The sequence below is a fragment of the Rhineura floridana genome, chromosome 3 (assembly GCF_030035675.1).
Source record: "Rhineura floridana isolate rRhiFlo1 chromosome 3, rRhiFlo1.hap2, whole genome shotgun sequence".
In the NCBI taxonomy this organism is placed as follows: Eukaryota; Metazoa; Chordata; class Lepidosauria; order Squamata; family Rhineuridae; genus Rhineura; species Rhineura floridana.
Window position 1 is genome coordinate 201210226 of NC_084482.1, and position 23749 is coordinate 201233974.

The following is a 23749-nucleotide window of genomic DNA, read 5'->3' on the forward strand; positions in this document are numbered from 1 at the left end:
GCAGTTTCCTTTGAGAGCCGAGGTTCGACAAAGTCTACACGAAATGATTACCTTGTTTCTAGAATATGGATGGGTGTACCAAACGACCAGTCCCCATAACACCCCAGTATTTGGAGTCCCAAAAGAAGGACAACCAGGACAGTATAGGCTGGTCCAAGAGAATAATCAACGAAAAGATCCTCGAAGACGTGCCTGTGGTTCCCAACCCCCATACCCTCCTATCACACGTTCCAGCCACATCAACTACATTCACTGTTCTGGACCTGAAAGACACCTTCTTCTCCATCCCACTACATGAAGAGAGCCAGAACTTGTTTGCCTTCCAGTGGGAAGACCCAATGGGGCCACGAACCAGCCAGCTCACGTGGGCCGTGCTCCCTCAAGGGTTCATAAGTTCTCCAAGTGAATTCACAAAAGCACTGCAGAAGGACTTGTCAAAATGGTACGCAAAAGGAAGACCGTCCACCTTGTTGGTTTATGTGGATGACTTGCTGATATGCAGCCCAACGGAAGAAGCCTGAGAGGAAGATGGGAAGCATTTGTTGAATTACTTGCATGACTGCGGGTACCGAGTATCGAAGGAGAAGGTCCAGTGGAACCTGAGAGAAGTGACCTACTTAGGATACCAAGTCTCGGCTCAAGGTCGCCGGCTGTCTACCGAACGGAAGCTGGCTATCTGTGCTGTCCCACCACCACAAGATATCAAAGCATTGAGATCCTTCCTAGGATTGACGGGGTTCTGTCGACAATGGATCCCGGGGTACAGCGAGTATGTTGGGCCGCTGTACGAGTTGCTCAAAAGGGAGTCTAAGTGGCATTGGACTAAGGAGTGTGAGAAGTCATTTCAGAAAATTAAGAACGTTTTGCAACAAGCCCCTGCCCTTGCCTTGCCAAACGGAGGTAAGCCCTATAGGTTATATATTGCAGAATGAAAAGGCATGGCAATGGGAGTGCTGACACAGAAAATGGGACCCGATCATCTCCCAGTGGGGTATTACTCATCCAAATTGGATCCAGTAGCTCAAGGATGGCCTGCTTGCTTGAGGACCATGGCAGCTGCAGCAGTGATATTAACGAAAGCTGAAAAGATCATGATGGGCGCACCAGTGACAGTTCTTGGCCCTCATGATCTCCGAAGGATCTTAGGAGAAGCAGCTTCAAAGGTCTTAAGCCCAAGCTGCCTGACCCAATATGAACAGCAACTACTGGGTCGCCCTGACCTAACGTTAAAAACCTGTAACACCTTGAATCCAGCAACGCTCTTGCCAGAGCCGGGAGAGCTCGAACATGATTGTATTGAGGCCCTGGAAATCATGTTGTGTCCAAGAACTGATCTAACAGACCAACCAATAGAGGGAAGGCATGTGTTTATTGATGGCAGTTCCCGTGTGATAGAAGGGAAACGCAGAACAGGATATGCAGTGTGCGAGGACATGAAGATTCTAAAAAGTGCCCCTTTGCCGTCAACATATTCAGCCCAAGTCGTGGAATTGATGGCGGCCATAGAAGCATTAAGGATGATGAAAGGGCAGAATGTGACCATTTATACGGACTCTAAATACGTATTCCAGACGGCCCATGCATTTTCAATGATTTGGAAAGAACGAGGGTACGTAAAAAGCGGAGGACAACCAGTGGAACACCGGGAGCAGATTATTCAATTTTTGGATGCTATCCAGGAACCCAAGAAGGTGGCGATCGTGCATGTATTAGCTCATGGAAGGGATAAGAACCCGGTATGGAGGCAAGGAAACCAATACGCGGACCAAAAGGCAAAGGAAGCGGCACCTGAAGGTGATAGTGCCAAGGTAGAATTGTGCGCAATCCAATTGCCTCTCCCCACACGAGCACCGGAGTACTCTCAGAAGGAGGAGGAAAGAGCACGAAGTCAAAAGGCTATCCAGTTGGAAGCTGGATGGTGGCAATTGCCAACGGGACAAATCGTTATCCCGCGGCAAATCCTTCGTCAATTGGTACAAGACCTACACGCGCAGACGCACCTGGGAGGAAATGCACTAGGGGATCTTCTAATTCGCCAGATCATTGCGCCAGGATTATATGAAGAGACGAAGAGAGCTGTGTTAAGTTGCGCTATATGTGCCGCAGTCAACCCGGCACCGAAGCCCCCTGCACCGATGGAAGGGAGACAATGGGCATATTATTCTTTTCAGAGGTTGCAAATTGACTTTGCGGAATTGCCTCGCAATCAGGGCTACAAGTACTTGTTGGTGATTATCGATCAATTAACGGGATGGCCAGAGGCGTTCCCCACCCGTAATGCCACTGCAAATACGGTCGCTAAAATCTTGCTGAAAGAAATCATCCCAAGATATTCTTTGCCAGAGACTTTTGAATCCGATCAAGGCCCCCATTTTGTGAGTCAAATTATCAGAAACATCAGTTCCGCTCTGGGGTTCGAATGGAAGCTACATACCCCTTGGCGGCCTCAGTCATCCGGTCAGGTGGAACGCGCTAATAGGACAATAAAGACATTGTTAACCAAGATTTGTCATGAAACATCATTGAAGTGGGTGCAGGCTCTACCTTTGACTTTAACCATTATGCGGAATACTCCCCGGGGAAAGACTAAATTGACACCATTTGAGTCCCTTTTCGGACGACCTCCCCTTGAGTCTCGGCCCCAGACAGGAAGGGCTCCCAAGACAGGGGATATAGGCACAAAGCAGCTGAGAGGATATGTAATTGCCTTGCAGGATGTTCTCTCTTCTCTCCACAGGCATGTTCGAGAGTTCCAGAGACTTCCGTTGAATTTGGCCATTCACGAGTATCGACCTGGTGACTGGGTTCGGATCAAGCAGTGGAAAAAGGAACCACTCCTACCAACTTGGGGACCCGAGAAGCAAGTCGCCCTGGTGACGGAGGCAGCAGTAAAAGTGTTTGGAAGCGATAAATGGATCCACGTTTCCCGCGTAAAGAAGGCTTTTGAACCACTTACTGTGGAGGATCCAAAGGAGAGGGTAGCGAAGGACCCTCCAACTGGAGGGGTGAAAAATCAAGAACCCGAAGATAAGAGGTCTTCGAGGGCCATACCAGGCTCTGACCTGAAACTCCGGCTGAGACGACAGAAGAGTGTTTGATTATAGAGGCGGCCCAGTTACCCTCCGTAGTGCTCCGTCGAATTCGCATTTATGAGTAATTTATCACGGAAAGTGATATTTAAAGTAGTTCCAAATCCCGCAGCTATAAGATTAAATACAGGACAGTCTGTTATTGTATATTGTCAAGGTACCCTCCCAATTCAAATCTATCAGTGGATCATAATAATTAAGACTTTCTTGTTCGCAAGATGAATGTGGATAAGATAATAAGATTTGTAATTTTGGGAATACTCTTAAGTATAACATTTCTATATTGGCATCACAGGATGGATAGTAATTCAAAATCTAAACGGGACAACCGGTCAACACTCACAAGCAATTTGTTTATAAGTATGGCTCAGCAAGTATCTCGAACTTTCAATTTGTCCAGATGTTGGGTTTGTGGGAATCTTAAAGGTTTTGCTAAATGGCCTTGGATGGCAATTCCTCTAAATCCAAAGTGGTTACTCAGTAACAAGAGTGATGTCCATAATGGAACTGGAGAATGGTCTACCAATCATACCTGGGATCTGACATGGGTTCCAATTGGCAGATATTGTCTCCAACAAAACATCTCCACAGGCAATTACATTGGAACTAGTAGATGTAATTGGACGCTGGGATGGCGTGAGTACTGTGCCATTGGTAATTGTCCGGTTACAAATTGTACTACATTCGCCTCCCAATGGAATAACACACATGTCCAACTCATAAATGGGACGTGGTGTTCATGTATCCCTGATGCGCGTAATTGGAGTTCGTGTAGATCCAAGTGTGAAGACACAGATATTCAATTGAATGAGTGCCAAGAAAGGAACCTAACGGTTCCTATGGTCTTGAAAAATCAAGGTTGGCTATGGAAGCACCTTAATGGAACTGTTATTATGGGATTTCCAAACTATTGGGCAGCATGGAATCAGACCAATAATGATACTACATGTACTTACAGAAGTGAATCCCGATTATGGAAGTGTGACTTTATTTTAGGACAAGGATACCGCATTGTCAGAGGCCCTCTTGGCTCAAGGGATACGTATTATATTCCCTATAATAAAAAGTCTCCAAAATTACATACGGTCCCCATGCCAGCATTGAAAGGCCACTATTGGATTTGTGGTCAAAGGGCCTATGCAATCCTTCCCTTGAATTGGACTGGCATTTGTTACGTTGGAGTTATACAGCCACTGTATAGTATAAAAGGTGGAAATGTTAGTCCATTGATCCCCGTGTTCGATGAGGAACCGTCACAAAGAGAAGGACGGTCAATAGATGTTAGTCTAGCAAAAGGACAGGGTAATGGGTGGGGCGATACATGGCCACCCGAAAGGATCATTGCGACTTATGATCCTGCCTCTTGGGCACAGGATGGTACATATGGGTACAGAACTCCAATCTACATGTTAAACAGATTAATTCGATTACAAGCTGTGGTAGAAATGATTACAAATCAGACGGCAGAAGCTTTAACATTGCTTGCTGATCAGTCAACCCAAATGAGAGAAGGAATCCTCCAGAATCGGTTAGCCTTAGACTATTTACTGGCAAAAGAGGGTGGAGTCTGCGGACTCCTAAACCTAACTGAATGCTGTTTAAAAATAGACAACAATGGAGAGATTGTGATGGACATAGCAGATAAAATAAAGAAGCTCGCACATGTACCAATACAAACGTGGAAGGGAATTGACTTGGGTGCTTGGAGTTCTTGGTTCAACTGGTTTGGAGGAATGAAAACGATGATTGTATTAATTGTTTTGATTTTATTAGGATGTATGCTTTTGCCTTGCTTAGTGCCAATAATAATGAATGGCATTCGTAGTATAGCTGATAATGCAGCAGCCAGAAGTAGTATGCAAATGTATGGAAAATAATGTATCAAAGGGTATATGGTGAAGAGCGTCTTCAAGATGCCAACATGGAAGAATCCATGTAATTAAAATTCCATGGGTTCTTAAGGGGGGAATTGTGAGCAATAAAAACAATCAATGCCTTCCTGTTAAACATTACCTCGCTACTCGTGTAGACTGACTTTGCCTGTTAAACTGGTTTTACAGGTCATAAAATGGCGCTGGGCAAGGAGACAACGCCCGAAGGGAGAAGGGTGGAAAAGTGCCAAACAAGCCTTATATGGAAAAGTTTGGGAATGAGGAAATGGGCTGGCTAAATAGATAATGTATGCATGAGGCATGTGGTGCAAAAGGTATAAAGCCTGGCTGCGTCCAGGAAGTGGCAGACTCGGCCTGGTTCGTTTCTCCACTTGCGCAAGTGTTTCAATAAAACTTGGTTTTGCTTTTTAAAGTCGTTTCGTCGTTCCTTGAGTAATATTGGAACACTGTACTTGGGAGCGAACCCTCGCCTAACAATCAAAGTAATATTGTGGGCGTTTATTACACTATGAATAGGGATTTCATGGTAAGCAGTACAGTAGGGCCCTGCTTTACAGCGATTCGCTAATATAGCGGTCTCAATTAGACTAAAGCCCCACTCATACGGCGCTTGTTCTGCTTTTATGGAGGTTTTCGGGCATATCATGCCATTCTATTCAATGGGTTCCACTTTACAGCAGTTTTTGCTTTACAGCGGGGGTCTGGAACGTAACCCGCCGTATGAGTGGGGCCCTACTGTATTCAGAGGGGGTTTACCATTGCCTCCCTCTGAGGCTAGTCCTCCCCAGCTGGCTAGGGCCTGCTCAGCTTGCCACAGCTGCACAAGCCAGCCCCTTCCTTGTCCGCAACTGCGAGCTGGGAGGAAACTGGGCTCCTTGGGACTATACAGCTTGCCCACGGCTGCACAGGGGGCAGGGCACGTAACCCCTGAGCCACTCACTGTGGGGGTGATCATTAGCTGGCCCTTGACACCCAGGAGACACGAGCGGGGATTTGAACTGCCAGGATGGCATCAGGAAGGCTAAAGCTGAGAATGAGCTGAGGCTAGCGAGGGATGATATAAGCAACAAAAAAACTTTCTTCAGCTATGTCCATAGTAAAAGACAGAGAAAAGAAATGGTGGCTCAGCTACTCAATGAGGATGGCAAAATGATAACAGATGACAAAGGCAAAATTGCTCAATTCCTACTTTGGCTCAGTCTTCTCCCAAAAAAGGGTCTATGACCCTCCTGGGAAACAGAAGGGGCAGGATTAGAACTTGAGATTGATAGAGAAATGGTCAAGGAATACCTAATCACTTTGAATGAGTTCAAATTTCCAGGGCCCGATAAACTGCATCCTCGAGTATTGAACGAACTGGCTGAAGGACTCTCAGAACCGCTGTCTATTATCTTTGCGAAATCATGGAGGACTGGTGAAGTGCCGGATGACTGGAGGAGAGGTAATGTTGTCCCTATCTTCAAAAAGGGCAAAAAGGAGGAACTGGGGAACTACAGACCAGTCAGCCTAACATCAATCCCTGGAAAAAACTCTGGAGCAGATTATAAAGCAGTCAATCTGTAAGCACCTTGAAAGCAATGCAGTGATTACTAGCAGCCAACATGGATTTATGAAGAACAAATCCTGCCAAACTAATCTTATCTCATTTTTTGATCGGGTAACCTCCTTGTAGACTATGGGAATGCTGTGAACATAATATATCTCGACTTCAACAAAGCTTTTGACGAAGTGCCCCATGATACTCTGATTAGCAAGCTAGCTAAATGTGGGCTAGATGGAACAACTATCAGGTGGATCCACAGTTGGCTCCAGAATCGTACTCAAAGAGTGCTTATCAATGGTTCCTTCTCAAACTGGGCAGAAGTAACGAGTGGGGTACCACAGGGCTCGGTCCTGGGCCCAGTGCTCTTCAACATTTTTATTAACGACTTGGATAAGGAGGTACAGAGCATGCTTATCAAACTTGCAGATTATACAAAATTGGGGGGGGCATAGCTAATACTGTGGAAGACAGAAAGAAAATTCAAAGGGACCTTGATAGGCTGGAGCACTGGGCTGAAAACAGAATGAAATTCAGCAGGGATAAATGCAAAGTTCTACACTTAGGAAAAAGAAACCAAATGCACAATTATAAGATGGGGGATACTTGGCTCAGCAATACGACATGTGAGAAGGATCTTGGAATTGTCGTTGATCATAAGTTGAATAAGAGCCAACAGTGTGATGTGGCTGCAAAAAAGGGAAATGCTATATTAGGCTGCATTAACAGAAGTATAGTTTCCAAATTGCGTGAAGTACTAGTTCCCCTCTATTCAGCACTGGTTAGGCCTCATCTTGAGTACTGCGTCCAGTTCTGGTCTCCGCACTTCAAGAAGGATGCAGACAAACAGGAACAGGTTCAGAGGAGGGCAACAAAGATGATCAGGGGACTGGAAACAAAGCCCTATGAGGAGAGACTGAAAGAACTGGGCATGTTTAGCCTGGAGAAGGGAAGACTGAGGGGAGATATGATAGCACTTTTCAAGTATTTGAAAGGTTGTCTCATAGAGGAGAGCCAGGATCTCTTCTCAATCATCCCAGAGAGCAGGACACAGAATAATGGGCTCAAGTTGCAGGAAGTCAGATTTTGACTGGACATCAGGAAAAACTTCCTAACTGTTAGAGCCATACGACAATGGAACCAATTACCTAGAGAGGTAGTGGGCTCTCTGACACTGGATGCCTTCAAGAGGCAGCTGGACAGCCATCTGTCGGGAATGCTTTGCTTTGGATTCCTGCACTGAGCAGGGGGTTGGACTTGATGGCCTTATAGGCCCCTTCCAACTCTACTATTCTATGACTCTGGACTCCCAGCCAGGCTCTCCTTCCCACTGGGAGAGGAGGAGATGATTAATTCAGGAAAGCTCAATACAGATTTTGGCAGGTTACTGGGTTCATAAATCAAGAGTCTAAGAGTAGGATCTGAAACATGACCACATTTCTTTGGATGCCTGAACTGTTCAAGAGTGGACAGGTCTCCTTGCCTTTCCCACCTAGCTTTAAAAGGGCAAGGTGTGGCAAGCTCATTCGCGGGATTCTCATCCCAAATAGGAAGGCCGGTACTTCAGCGTGGAGGAAGCCAAAACTGCTGGTGCCAGTGGAAGTGGCGCCAAGTCCTGGGTGACAAAAGAGTGAACTGCCCCTGGGCGCCTCCTCCTTCTGCTGTGACACCCTTCCCATCGACTTGGTGTCTTCCTCGGTACCCAGTGATGCATCTTGCTCTGGGGGCAGGGCAGGGACAAAAGCCGTCACCTTCATTGCCCCATCCCTGAGGCAAAGAGGCTGGGTTCTCATCCTCCCCCCGGGCTAACTCCAGCTCACTCATCTCCTCTGCATCCTCTTCCTTATACTCATCTGTCAAACACTGCCACTCCAATCCAGACCCTGCTGGCACTGAGGGGCTCATCAGGACAATAATTACAATTAAGTTGTTGTATCCAGTGTTACTGTTGACCTGTTAGACATAAGAACATAAGAACATAAGAAGAGCCTGCTGGATCAGGCCAGTGGCCCATCTAGTCCAGCATCCTGTTCTCACAGTGGCCAACCAGGTGCCTGGGGGAAGCCCGCAAGCAGGACCCGAGTGCAAGAACACTCTCCCCTCCTGAGGCTTCCAGCAACTGGTTTTCAGAAGCATGCTGCCTCTGACTAGGGTGGCAGAGCACAGCCATCACAGCTAGTAGCCATTGATAGCCCTGTCCTCCATGAATTTGTCTAATCTTCTTTTAAAGCCATCCAATCTGGTGGCCATTACTGCATCTTGTGGGAGCAAATTCCATAGTTTAACTATGCACTGAGTAAAGAAGTACTTCCTTTTGTCTGTCCTGAATCTTCCAACATTCAGCTTCTTTGAATGTCCACGAGTTCTAGTATTATGAGAGAGGGAGAAGAACTTTTCTCTATCCACTTTCTCAATGCCATGCATAATTTTATACACTTCTATCATGTCTCCTCTGACCCGCCTTTTCTCTAAACTAAAAAGCCCCAAATGCTGCAACCTTTCCTCGTAAGGGAGTCGCTCCATCCCCTTGATCATTCTGGTTGCCCTCTTCTGAACCTTTTCCAACTCTAGAATATCCTTTTTGAGATGAGGCGACCAGAACTGTACACAGTATTCCAAATGCGGCCGCACCATAGATTTATACAACGGCATTATGATATCAGCTGTTTTATTTTCAATACCTTTCCTAATTATCGCTAGCATGGAATTTGCCTTTTTCACAGCTGCCGCACACTGGGTCGACATTTTCATCGTGCTGTCCACTACAACCCCGAGGTCTCTCTCCTGGTCGGTCACCGCCAGTTCAGACCCCATGAGCGTATATGTGAAATTCAGATTTTTTGCTCCAATATGCATAATTTTACACTTGTTTATATTGAATTGCATTTGCCATTTTTCCGCCCATTCACTCAGTTTGGAGAGGTCTTTTTGGAGCTCTTCGCAATCCCTTTTTGTTTTAACAACCCTGAAAAATTTAGTGTCGTCAGCAAACTTGGCCACTTCACTGCTCACTCCTAATTCTAGGTCATTGATGAACAAGTTGAAAAGTACAGGTCCCAATACCGATCCTTGAGGGACTCCACTTTCTACAGCCCTCCATTGGGAGAACTGTCCGTTGATTCCTACTCTCTGCTTTCTGCTTCTTAACCAATTCCTTATCCACAAGAGGACCTCTCCTCTTATTCCATGACTGCTAAGCTTCCTCAGAAGCCTTTGGTGAGGTACCTTGTCAAACGCTTTTTGAAAGTCTAAGTACACTATGTCCACTGGATCACCTCTATCTATATGCTTGTTGACACTCTCAAAGAATTCTAATAGGTTACTGAGACAGGACTTTCCCTTGCAGAAGCCATGCTGGCTCTGCTTCAGCAAGGCTTGTTCTTCTATGTGCTTAGTTAATCTAGCTTTAATAATACTTTCTACCAGTTTTCCAGGGACAGAAGTTAAGCCAACTGGCCTGTAATTTCCGGGATCCCCTCTGGATCCCGTTCTGAATATTGGCGTTACATTTGCCACTTTCCAGTCCTCAGTCACGGAGGAGGACCCGAGGGACAAGTTACATATTTTAGTTAGCAGATCAGCAATTTCACCTTTGAGTTCTTTGAGAACTCTTGGGTGGATGCCATCCGGGCCCGGTGATTTGTCAGTTTTTATATTGTCCATTAAGCCTAGAACTTCCTCTCTCGTTACCACTATTTGTCTCAGTTCCTCAGAATCCCTTCCTGCAAATGTTAGTTCAGGTTCAGGGATCTGCCCTATATCTTCCACTGTGAAGACAGATGCAAAGAATTCATTTAGCTTCTCTGCAATCTCCTTGTCGTTCTTTAGGACACCTTTGACTCCCTTATCATCCAAGGGTCCAATCGCCTCCCTAGATGGTCTCCTGCTTTGAATGTATTTATAGAATTTTTTGTTGTTGGTTTTTATGTTCTTAGCAATGTGCTCCTCAAATTCTTTTTTAGCATCCCTTATTGTATTCTTGCATTTCTTTTGCCAGAGTTTGTGTTCTTTTTTATTTTCTTCATTCGGACAAGACTTCCATTTTTTGAAGGAAGACTTTTTGCCTCTAAGAGCTTCCTTGACTTTGCTCGTTAACCATGCTGGCATCTTCTTGGCCCTGGCGGTACCTTTTCTGATCTGCGGTATGCACTCCAGTTGAGCTTCTAATATAGTGTTTTTAAACAACTTCCAAGCATTTTCGAGTGATGTGACCCTCTGGACTTTGTTTTTCAGCTTTCTTTTGACCAATCCCCTCATTTTTGTGAAGTTTCCTCTTTTGAAGTCAAATGTGACCGTGTTGGATTTTCTTGGCAATTGGCCAGTTACATGTATGTTTAATTTAATAGCACTGTGGTCACTGCTCCCAATCGGTTCAACAACACTTACATCTCGCACCAGGTCCCGGTCCCCACTGAGGATTAAGTCCAGGGTTGCCGTCCCTCTGGTCGGTTCCATGACCAACTGGTCTAGGGAATAGTCATTTAGAATATCTAGAAACTTTGCTTCTTTGTCATGACTGGAACACATATGCAGCCAGTCTATGTCCGGGTAGTTGAAGTCACCCATTACTACCACATTTCCTAGTTTGGATGCTTCCTCAATTTCATATCTCATCTCAAGGTCTCCCTGAGCATTTTGATCAGGGGGATGATAGATTGTTCCCAGTATTAAGTCCCTCCTGGGGCATGGTATCACCACCAACAACAATTCTGTGGAGGAGTCTGCCTCTTTTGGGGTTTCGAGCTTGCTGGATTCAATGCCTTCTTTCACGTATAGAGCGACTCCGCCACCAATACGTCCTTCCCTGTCCTTCCGATATAGTTTATATCCAGGGATAACCGTATCCCACTGGTTTTCTCCATTCCACCAGGTCTCCGTTATGCTCACTATATCAATGCTCTCCTCTAAGACCAAGCACTCCAGTTCTCCCATCTTGGTTCGCAGGCTCCTAGCATTACCGTACAGGCACTTGTAAGCAGTGTCTCTCTTCAAGTGTCTTTGGCACTTGTGGTTAGGCCTGTGGTAATTTTGCTCTTCTGAATTTATATCCTGTGCCCCTGCTCTCACAATGCCTACTTCTAGGCCTACCCCTTTTAAAATTTCATCATTTCTTTGGTTTTTATCCCAGGGGGGAGGCTTATTCCGAACCGGACCTTTCTCAGCTCCTGTCGGGTTTCCCCCCTCAGTCAGTTTAAAAGCTGCTCTGCCACCTTTTTAATTTTAAGTGCCAGCAGTCTGGTTCCATTCTGGTTCAAGTGGAGCCCGTCCCTTTTGTACAGGCCTGGCTTGTCCCAAAATGTTCCCCAGTGCCTAACAAATCCAAACCCTTCCACCCGACACCATTGTCTCATCCACGCATTGAGACTGCGAAGCTGGGCCTGTCTGGCTGGTCCTGCGCGTGGAACCGGTAGCATTTCAGAGAAAGCCACCTTGGAGGTCCTGGCTTTCAGCATCCTACCTAGCAACCTAAATTTTGCTTCCAGGACCTCACAGCTGCATTTCCCCATGTCGTTGGTGCCAACGTGCACCACGACCACTGACTCCTTCCCAGCACTGTCTACCAAACTATCTAAACGACGGGCGATATCCGCAACCTTTGCACCAGGCAGGCAAAACACCTTGCAGTCTACACGCCCATCACACACCCCACTGTCTATGTTCCTAATGATCGAATCACCCACTACAAGGATCCCTCCACCCCCTGGAGATATATCCTCGGCACGAGAGGATAGCTGCTCATCCCCCAAGGAATGGGTCCCTTCTAAGGGATCGTTTCCCTCTTCCTCAGCTGGATGCTCTCCTTCCCCGAGACCATCGTTCTCCATGATAGCAGGAGAGCTATCATCGTTGGAGTGGGACGCAGCTATAACGTCCCTGAAGGCCTCCTCCACACACCTCTCTGCCTCTCTCAGCTTTTCCAGGTCCGCCACCTTGGCCTCAAGGAAATGAAGTCGTTCCCGGAGAGCCAAGAGCTCATTGCACCGAGAGCACACCCACGACTTCTGTCCAACAGGCAGATAGTCGTACATGCTGCAGGTGGTGCAAAACACTGGAAAGCCCCCACACCCCTGCTGGCTTCTTACCTGCATAGTTTTGTTTAAGGTTTATTACGTCAATGGGTTGGAGACTGCGGTTTAGTTGAGGTCAGGGAACAGACGGGCAGAGTGGGGGGCCCTGGCCTCCTCACCCTGCTGCTGAACTCGCTCTGCTGCTGAACTCGCCTTGATGCTTTGTCAGCTGGGGCTCCCTCTAGCTCGTGGAGCAGGCTCCCTCGCTAGGGTGCTCTGACTTTATATGTGTGGCTGGTTCCTCCCAGCTACTGCTGCCAGCCAATGATGTGTTACTTGAGGCTGATGGCTATCAGCTGGGGCTTAACTCTTTAGTATTCTCTCAGGCTTCCTTCCTGAGCGAGGGGCGGGGCTGTTTAAGCTTTTGGCTGCTTTTAATCTCAGCAAGGGGCTGCGCCTTCCAGGCAAGTCTTTTGTGTTTGTTGTTTTCCCACCTAGAACAGCCTGACCTTTCTTTAACCTAGGGAAACAGAGCTTGTGGTTGTGTTTCAGAAAGGCTGAAGCTGCCCTTTTTAGCAAGGACTGAGCTGACTCTCTCCCTGTATGTGTCGGTGGAGTTTCCTTTTCCCCCTTCTCTCCGACTGGAATTTAGCCTTGTTTACAGTGTCCCCTGAAGCTTTCCTGCTAGGGTGGTGTTGAAACCTAGCTTTCTATAGGCTTCCTTCTCCTAGGATCTGTCTCCTAAGATATAGGTTCTTTCAGGATTTGGCTCCTAGCTCAGGGTGACCTTGGGCTGCCCTTATTAGTTATTGCTCTGAGCTGTTTTACTTCAATTAAATAATGGAATAAATGGGAGCTACTTACCCTCTTTTCACTCTGCTGCTTAACTCGCCTTGATGCTTTGTCGTCATGAGTCATGCTTCGGGCACATGGGGGAATAATAATAATAATAATAATAATAATAATAATAATAATAATAATAATAATAGCATTCTTTCTGGTGGGGTGACCAATGCAGAACCCACAGGTGTCACTGTGCACAACAGTAACTCACAGCACCTTTAATTGGTCTAAGTAAATATCCCCCCCAACCAAAAAAACCCAAAGGTCCACAGTGCACAGGAGACTGCTGTTCCTACTTAGTTCCTCTTTGGACTGGCTCAGCCTCTCTTCCGCTGAGCGTGCCCCCTTAACCATGACCACGTTTCTTTGGATGCCTGAACTGGACACCCACCTTCCCTTCCGTTCTGAATAGAGGAGAGGGGCAAAGAAGTTCTCCCTGTGAGCCAGCATAGCAGTGGCTGATGTAGGTCTCTTTCCCCCCATTGTTGGGGATTCTGATGGTATGGGGGGCAGTCATGTCTGCATCGTTTTGTGGACCTGTCCATGCGTATCCGTGGACATTTTTTTTGGCGGCGGGCAAACTGAAACACTGAAAGAAGTCCGGAGCAGGCTAATTTCTCACATGCAAAAAATGAGAGCAGTGTCTATCGATTGGGTGACCTTGGGCCAGTCACTGTCTCCCAGCCTAACCTACCTTACAGGGTTGTTGTGAGGATAAAATGGGGGGCAGAACCATGTTTGTACATCCCCTTTAGCTCCTTAGAGGAAAGGTGGGATATAAATGTGATAGTAATAATAATAATAATAATAATAATAATAATAATAATAATAATATATTTCCCCCCTCATATCTCAGGTTCTCCAAATGCTTGAAACTTAACTTACCCTTTTTTTTTAAAGAAAGCTGGGGATCCGGGGAGAGCAACTGTCCAACTCCACACACACCCTCCTTGGATGACCATAGTCCCATCAGCAGTGGAGGCTACTGCTTCAGGGCTCACGGGGCACTGCCCCAGCCACCTCAGCCTGCCCTCACCTGCCTGTCTTCTTACTTACAACTAAGGAGGGGGGGATTCAATTCAGTTCACAATTACAGCCAAATCTATCAAATCTGTACTTTCTAAAACCATGTGAGAACCACAACACAGCTATCCTTCTAAATTCTCACTTGTCTGAATTTTGCAATGCAGTCCTCCAATCAAATTTACAGAAACGCACATATTAGGGGGAAGTGTGCATAGAAATGAATGTGAGTGAAAATAGCATACACAAATGCATTATATTTGGAGAAATTGCTTGCAAAAATGTGTACATGAGTCAAAACTATGGTCCCAGGCTATGGTCCGAAGGCACATGAGGCCAGCTCCCAGCTGAAGCTAAGCAGGGTCAGGTCTGGTCAGTGCCTGGATGGGAGACCGCCTGGGAACCATATGTAAGCCGCCTTGGGTTTCTACCATGAAAATAATAAATGGAATAAATAAATAAATAAATAAAACTGCATACAAAATTGTGTTAGGAGAATTTCACATTAAAATGCTGTAAGATGTTCATGATGATTAAAACAAAAGATTCTCAAACTGCTGCTGAAATGTAGAGAAATGAATTTCACATTGGGAAAATGAGAAACCAAGAGAACCGAAATTGACAGATCTTTCCATCTCTACTTACAACCAGTCCAGCCTGTCAGCTGCCTCCTCCTCCTCCTCCTCCTCCTCCTTTGTCTGTGTCACCCATGTAGGGATGGGGTTCGCTATCTGATCCCATTCCATTTTTCAGATTGTCAAATGGGCTGCCCATTTCTATTCACTATAAATTTTGTTCCGCTAGTTATGATTCCTGGTTCTCCTTTTTTTTGGTCGTTATTTTTTCCTGAAAAATTACGTAATTTTCTCTGTTTCTCTGCCAGGCCCAGCCTCCAAGAGGTCTTCTGTATCTTTAAAAGTTGTGCAGGGGGAAGGGAGAATTCCACCTTGTGGTTTTTCCTATTACAGGGTTGCCAGAACACCTGCACTTGGCTGACTTTCTCTTCTGCTAAAGGTACAGGATCATTCTCAGGCCCTGAGCCTGGCAACCCTAACCACAATATATAATACAATCATCATATTCAAAATCAAAACTGTATATATTTACATTCCTTTAGTTCTGCACTCATAGATGTATATGAAATCTATAATAAAGCACAAATTACAAATTACAAATAAATAAATATTCATAAAATATCAATATGTTCAGTGTTGGCTGGTGTCCAGCTGGGACTGGTAGGGCAGAAGGCAGGGAGCCCAACCGGGGTGTAGTCTGGGGTCTCGGGGGATCTTAGAGCCATTATTTTTTGGGGACTGGGGTCTCAGCAGGGTCCCTTTGTTTCCAGTGTCCTATGAGCCAATTGAGCCTACTGCCATACTACCCTCAACATGTCCGATCGCATCTGATCTTGGAAGCTAAGCAGGCTCAGGCCTGGTTAGTACTTGGATGGGAGACCACCTGAGAATACCAGGTGCCGTAGGCTTAGAGGAAGGCAATGTAAACCACCTCAGAATACCTCTTACCATGAAAACCCTATGAATATATCCAAAAAAGATTTGTAGGGTCGCCATAAGTCGTAATTGACTTGAAGGCATATAACAACAACAATGAGCAAATCAGCATGAAAGGGGAGTGTGTTAGCCACTGAGAAAACCCTTCTAAAATTCTTCCTTGTCCTTTCCTGCTGAATGAAGCCAATCAGAGTGAGAGGACCTGAATGAGCCCTAGAGAACACTCTGCTCAGTAGCTAACATGCTAATTGGCTCCTAGGGGCGTCTGTTGCAGTGTGAGAAGGCATGCGCAGGAAGCACTGAGGAGTGTGGAGATGATAGCGGAGAGCAAGCAAGCGAGTGAAGGAGGGTGTGTGGCATGACTATCATGAAGGGACCCTGCACTTCTGGATTTGCCACCACACTACTGGCAGCCGAACAGCAAGTGGAGCCCGATCCAATGACAGGCAGAGACCATTCATTCTAGTTTTGTCCCCATCCTCCTCCCTGCGGAGTTCTACAAGGGCAACACTGAGACTGTGAGGAGGAAGCTGGCATGCAGGGGCACCCCCTACACTGGATGAAAACAAGAAAGCAGGCAAGTGGGGGCTGGCTGAAGGCAGAGGGAGCATGGTGGGGTAATGCCCCATTCACCTCCACTGAATATGTTACAGTAATCATTTGATCGCTTATTCTTTCAGTGGAGAGAAGGTGTCGGACGATTGTAAATTAAACTCTTGCTTCATTTGGCTGACAAAGGGGAGCCCTGCCTTTTCAAATTGCTCTTTTTTTACAGCTTCCCGTCTCTTAATTTCACTAACTCTGTAAGCTTTGCTATGTTTGCAACATACCACACCTTTGCTGAGCCATTCTCCTTCAGTGGCAATTTGAGCAGATTGCCATTTTGCAGCCAGCAACATTTTGGCTACTCTCAATACATTTCCAGCTGAAGGAATATGATTTAGTTGAACCCCATTTCCTAGATATCCCCACAACACTTGCATGGGATTTAACGATCCTTTCGCTACCTGCGGGATATCAGAGCAATGCTCTATCCAGTACTGTTGAGGCTGCAGCATAAAAATAATAAAGCAACATAGAGTTCCAGAACCAGCCCTGCCATTAGGCAGAGGGAGGCAGCTTCATTATGCAGCAGATGCTAGGGGGACAAGGAATGGCAAGATATTGGGGGACAATGCTTTATGTGCTGTGCTGGCCTCTTGCCTTCAAGTGCTGGGGCGTGGGTGTGTGGCTGTTCCATCACCAGTGTGATCCCATGTTTATCCATCTATTTAGTACTGCAGAGAGCCAGTGTGGTGTAGTGGTTAAGGCAGCCTTTCCCAACCGGTGTGCCTCCAGATGTTGTTGGACCACAACTCCCATCAGCCTGGCTGAGGCTGATGGGAGTTGTGGTCCAACAACATCTGGAGGCACACTGGCTGGGAAAGGCTGGGTTCAGGTGTTGAACTATGACCTGGGAGACCAGGGTTTGGATCCCCACACAGCCATGAAGCTCATCCTCAGAGGAAGGCAATGGCAACCCCCTCTGAATACCGCTTACCAAGAATACCCTAGTCATAGGGTTGCCATAAGTCGGGATCGACTTGAAAGCAGTCCATTCCATTATTTACTACTGCCACCCATCCAACCAAATTAACATAAACAATAAAATACAAAATACAATTTGCAATAAAAACATGAAAACCAAGAACAAATGAATAACATCTGTCAGTCTGGTTGGCTACTGTATGTGGAAGGGAAGGGGCACCATCTTGGCTGAGTGCATGGCATATATTTAAAACACATTCACACACACATACAGAGAGAAAGAAAGAGAGAGACAGAGAGAGTATCCTGGGGACAATAGTTTGTTAAGGGTGCTGGGAATTGTAGCTCTGTGAGGAATAAACTACAGTTCCCAGAATTCCTTGAGGAAGAAATGTGCTTTAAAGTGGAGAGCCAGTGTGGCACAGTAGTTAGAGTGTTGGACTGGGAGCTGGGAGACCAGGGTTCAAATCCCCACTTGGCCATGAAGCTCACTGGGTGACCTTGGGCTAATCATTGTCTCTCAGCCTAACCTTCCTCACAGGGGTGTTTGTGAGGATAAAATCAGGAGGGGGAGAACCATGTTTGTACACCACCATGAACTCCATGGAGGAAAGGTGGGGTATAAATCTTCCTGTATAATAAAAATGCAAGACGTTACAACATCACGGTGTAATAATGTGACATAGTGTAATGACATGACATAGTATGACATCGGAGCATGTGCAGAGGATGGTGGCAGGGCTGCAAATGAGTCATCAAGGAAACAAAGATGGCTGGCATGGGAGCGAGGTGACCAGGTGGCTATGGAGTGGACGAGCGAGGCAAGCGCTCTGGGGTAGACAAGCGAGTGAGGCAAGCAGCTGTGGGACTGATGAACAAGGAGTGGACAAGCAAGGCAAACAGGAATGAGTGAGTGAGGTGAGTGGCTGTGGGGCAGAGGAGTGGTTGTGGGGCAGACAAGCAAGATGAGCGAGGCGAGCAGCTGCAAGGTGGATGAATGAGGCAAGTGGCTGTAGGGCAGACGGAGAGGTGGACAAGTGAGACAAGCAGTTGTGGGGTGGACAAGCAATACAAGAGAGGTGATCAACTGTGGGGCAGATGAATGGGGTGGACGAGCCAGGCGAGAGGCTGTGGGAAGGATGAGCAAGGCGAGCAGGGGGCTGTGTACCAAGCAGGTAAGCAGCTAGGAGACAAGTAGAGAGGCAGCCTGGAAGGGTTTGTGTGTCTGGGAGGATGGGGGGAAAGGTTTAGGAGTGTGCCTGAGAGACTGGGGAGGAAAGATTTAGGAGAGTGCCTAGGAGGACGGGGGGGGAGGTTTGTGAGTGTACCTGGGGGGATAGTTTGAAAGTGCCGGGCGAGTGGTTTGTGAGTGCTTGGGAGAGGGATGGCTTGAGAGTGCCTTGGGAGGGGATGGTTTAAGGGGGCCTTAGCAGGTGCAGGAGATTAAAAGGGAAGGGCCAAGGGGCTACCATGGGGGGAGTGTCAGCTGGTGAGGGGTATAGAGAGTTTGGTAAGTGGTGAAGGTAGGTGGGATTGGTAAGCGAAGCAAGCAGGGGTGTAGCCCCTAGTGTAATAACAAATAAATATATATGCTTTAAATGCATAGGCAGCAAAATGTGTTGGGCTGGCCCTGTAGACAGCCACAGCACAGAACAACCAGAAAGCAGACTCAGAATGAAACTGGACATAATGTTAATTGTGTGAATATCATTAACCTGCATTTATTTGGTTATGGAAACAGTAGCCAAGGGAAAGCTTCAGGCCCAGTGGAGGGGAAGTTTAACTCCCTCCCTGCCACGGTCCAGACCAAAAAAACAAACTCTTTCCGAAGATGCTATTTGCATTTCAAGGGAAGCCTGATTCTCTCAGGAATGTGTGAAGAATGTCCCGTCATCCATTGCTATGAGACCTTCAAGCACTGCTGGGTGTAAGTAAGTAAGTGACCTCAAATTTGTATCCAGCTGTTTATTGGTTCAGAACCTGGAAGGGATCATCTCAGGGCCAATCCAGAGATGCAACAAGGTAGCCATCCAGATAAAGATAGGTGCTCTTTTCTCTGCATGAAACAGCACTTGGGGAGGAGGGGAGCAGACCTGTCCTCCTGCTCCTGTCTTACAGAAGCGGCTCCTCAGGTGCGGGGGAGGGGCAAGGCGTCAGGAAAGCCAGCCCCGTGCAAGCACACCAGCAGGAGTTCCAGACTGGCTCTGCCAGTGGATTTGCACCGTGCCAGCCTCTCCGCCACCTTGTCCCTCCCTGGCGATCCACCTGTTGAGAGGACAGGAAAGCCTCTCCGCCCCACCTCACCATCTGCTCCTGCCCTGAATGGGAAGTGGGATGGGTAGAAACCTCTAACTATTTTCAAGGATGCATCCCAGGCAGGCAAACGCACTCGAGGAGGGCACAGAGCACTGCTAGCAAAGGGTGCAGCCTGGGGAGAATCCTGAGGGCTAGACAGATAGTCCTGGAGGACCACATTTGGTCGCTGGGCCTGAGGTTCCCCACCACCCCACGAGAACATTTTGTTGCAGCTCCCACTCATGTAAAGTAATAGACCCCCCCTCCTGTTTTCTATGGGCACGGGGCAGGCACGTGGATCGGATGCATGTGGCTGCCTCACCCCGTCTCGTTTAGTCTTTGTGGAGGCAAGGCAGCTTAAGGCCACCAAGGAGGGTGGAAACTGTCGTCCATGACAAGCAGCTCTCAGAGTTTCCTGGCCACCGAAGGGCGAACGACTAAGCCTCTTTTGGAAGCAAAGGCTCTCCTGTCACTTCCACCCTGGGGAGCCCTGGCGAAAATAAGATGGGATTAGATCACCCGGAAAATATCCGTAGCTGGCAAACCGCAAAGACTTCACAGCCTGGCAGATGATGGCAAGGTAAGGCCTGCAGCCGCTGTATGGAAAGAACAGAGCCCAGAGTTTCATATTCCCTTTCCTCAAGTGTCAGGAATACCCGGAGCATCTGAATCAGAGCTTGGAAAAGTTACTTTTTTGAACTACAACTCCCATCAGCCCAATCCAGTGGCCATGCTGGCTGGTGCTGATGGGAGCTGTAGTTTTAAAAAAGTAACTTTTCCAAGCTCTGATTTGAATATAGGAAGCCACCAGTCACATCACTGGTCCATCAAGCGCAGTATTTCAGGAAAGGGCCCTGGCTCAGCAGCAGAGCATCTGCGTTGTGTGCAGAAGGTCTCAGTTTCAATCCCTGGAACCTCCAGGTAGGACAGGGAGGGACTCCTGCCTGAAAGCCTGGAAAGCCACTGCCACTCAGGGTGGACAGAACTGAGCTTGATGGACCCAATGGTCTGACTCGGTATAAGGCAGCTTCCTGCATTTCATTCAATCATAACAGGAAGCATTTCATGTGATATAAAGACACCCCACAGAGGAGAATGCCCCTTGCTTCTCTGCTGTATTTAGTTATTTATTCACAGAAGCATTTCTATACCAGGATACTGGGATAGTCTGACCACTGTTGTCCACACACTGGTAATCTCCAGGCTAGATTACTGTAATGTGCTCTATGTGGGGCTGCCCTTGAGGTTGGTAGCTGCAGTTGGTGGAAAATGTAGCAGCGAGACTGCTCACTGGGGCAGGGTATCGCCAACATGTCACCCCACTGCTGAAAGAATTGCACTGGCTGCCCATTTGCTACCAGGCCAAGTTCAAGGTTCTAGTTTTGGTGTACAAAGCCCTGTACAACTTGGGACCAGGATACCTGAAAGTTATCCCTTATAAACAGCTGATCACTGTGCTCTGCAGGTGAGGGCCTCCTGCAGATACCATCTTATCAGGAGGTCCTTTCTGCACAATATAGGAAGTGGACCTTTAGTGTGGCGGCACCTACCCTTTGGAATTCCCTCCCTTTAAATATTAGGCAGGCGCCATCTCTGCTATCTTTTCGGCACCTGTTGAAGACCTTCTTCCTTCAACAAGCCTTTTAAGTTGAGACCTTATCCCAGTCTGCATCTTTGTTAGGATTGCTTTTTAATATGTTTAAAACCTTTTTTAAAAAAAAATGTTTTTAAAGATGGTTTGTTTTAATGTATTTTCAGGTCTGTTTTTATAATGTTTTAAAGTGTTTTTAGTGCTTTTGTTTGCTGTCCTGGGGTCCTGCTGGGAGAAAGGGTGGGATACAAATCAAATAATAAATAAATACACCGCCATATCGTAAAATATCTAGGCAGCGTACACTGTTAAAACATAAAACATCTTTAAAAAAAATACAGATAATTATATTGAAATGATAAATTGGGGGAGCATTGCAGAGCAACAAATAAAAGTGGAATGATGTGTCGATGGGCCAGTACAAATGCACCACTAATGCACTATTCTGGCTCCAGCATTGGGCCAGGTAGGGCACTAACCAAGGGCCCAGGAACTCAGAGGGGCCCCTCAATAGCCCCAGCCCAACCCTGCCGGCTGATCCAGCTGATGGATATTGTCTTAATATCAAACATAATTTATTTACTGTATAATTTATTTATCTGTAGAGAAAACATAATGCTTTCATCTCCAAAAACAGAAGTATGAAATGGGATTATAGTACAGAGACCCAAGGGTTCATTTTAGCTGTGTGGGATGGTCTTGTCCATTCAGTGATGAAGAAATGGCATTTATCATTCCAAAATGTTGTACTGTTTTTCTTTGACAATAGGGGGTTGCCATATCAGTCAAGAGTTGTTTTGGTTTAAAGAGGGCCAAAAGGGAGTAGGAGTGTGGTTTGCGGGGGTAACCAAGGAGAAAAGGGCCCACTGATAGCCTGAGCCCAAGGACTCCCAGAAACCTGGAGCCAGCCGCACGCACACTTCAGAGCAGTCTGAAGGGGCCCTAAGTGGTGCATGTGAGGTGAGAGGCCTAACACTTGTAACGATGAAACTTTAGCTACCAGGCTTACAAAGGGTGTGGAGAACTCAGAAGCCGTGCATTACAAAGTTATGAAAACCCTCTTGATTTGATTCCCAGCACATAAAACCAGGAGCTTTGGCATGCTTCAATCCAACACCCCCACAAACACACACACACAAAGACTTCTGCAGCTCTCTGGATGCCTTTGCCCTTTGCCCTTGAAGCCAAGAGTCTTGCCAGGAAACGAGGACTTTTGAGTTTGTTTTGCTGCAAACGGGAAGGAAAGATGACAGGAAGGAAGGAAAAGCCCCCCTCCCGCAGCATTTATTGACCAACCAGCCCGTCAGTTGCTAGGGCAACCAAACATCTGCATCATGACTCCAGATGTTGCTGCATCCAGATGCCATAGCGATGGGATGAGGCAATGCACGAGAAGGCTCCCTGAGTTAATAGGAAATTAATGAGCAGCACATGAAAAGGAAACGGACAGAGACAAGGGGGAAGGAGATGAAGGGGAAATGGGGAGACTGAACATCCCCAGATCATGCCTTCATCGCCCTTTCTCACCCAGGCATCAGGTTTTCTACTTGTTGTGTGATATTTCCAAGATTCAGGCTGGGATTGTTCTCTATAATTAGGGCATATGGATAAGTGCTAACTTGCCATCTTGTTATCTGTGAAAAATTTTGTTTACATGGGAAGGAATATGGAAGACCACCAGTTTGTTTTTTTAAGTGAACATAAACATAATCGGGGGGGGGATCCAAAAGTAACAGCAGACTGATGCCTTGATAATGGTCAACTACTTGGAACTGGTCCAAAATGCAGCGACCAGGTACCTGGCTGTGGTTTCATTTAGAGCTCATATAACCCCCATATAAAAAAAGCTGTACTGGTTGTCAGTGTGTTTCCAGGCCTAGTCAAGGTGTTCCCATTGGTGTTTAAAGCCCCAAAAGACCACCCCCCATCTCTACAGGCCCACTTGGGTGTTAAGACTGGCAGAGGGGGTTCTCTCAGTAGGAAGACCTAGCTGGATCAGGCCAATATGTCCCATCAAGTCCAGCATCCGTTTCTCACAGTGGCCAACCAGATGCTGTTGGGAAACCTGCTAGGTGGACCTGAGTGAAATAGCAACTTTCCCTGCTGGTGATTCCCAGCAACTAGCATTCAGAGGCATACTGCTCCCAGCCGTGGAGGGAAAACATAGCTATCGTGGCCTGTTCCACCACCCTCAGAAGTGTGAGGAAATGGTGGCTTGGGAAAGGACCTTCTCTGTGGCAGCCCCTAAATTGTGGAACTCTCTCCCCACAGAGGTGGTGCCACCATTATTCAGCTTCTGCTGCTGAAAATGCCCCTCTTTGGAAGGGCCATAGCTCAGTGACAGAGCACCTGCTTTGCATGCAGAAGGTCCCAGGTTCAATCCCCAATGGCATCTCCAGGTAGGGCTGGGAATGTCCCATGTCTGAAACC

General features: G+C 46.9%; 1 pseudogene; it reads left to right on the top strand.

The window, feature by feature from the left end:
• The first annotated feature begins 15759 nt into the window (after window positions 1-15759).
• LOC133382470 (5S ribosomal RNA) lies at window positions 15760-15878 on the top strand (annotated as a pseudogene).
• Window positions 15879-23749: the final 7871 nt, after the last annotated feature.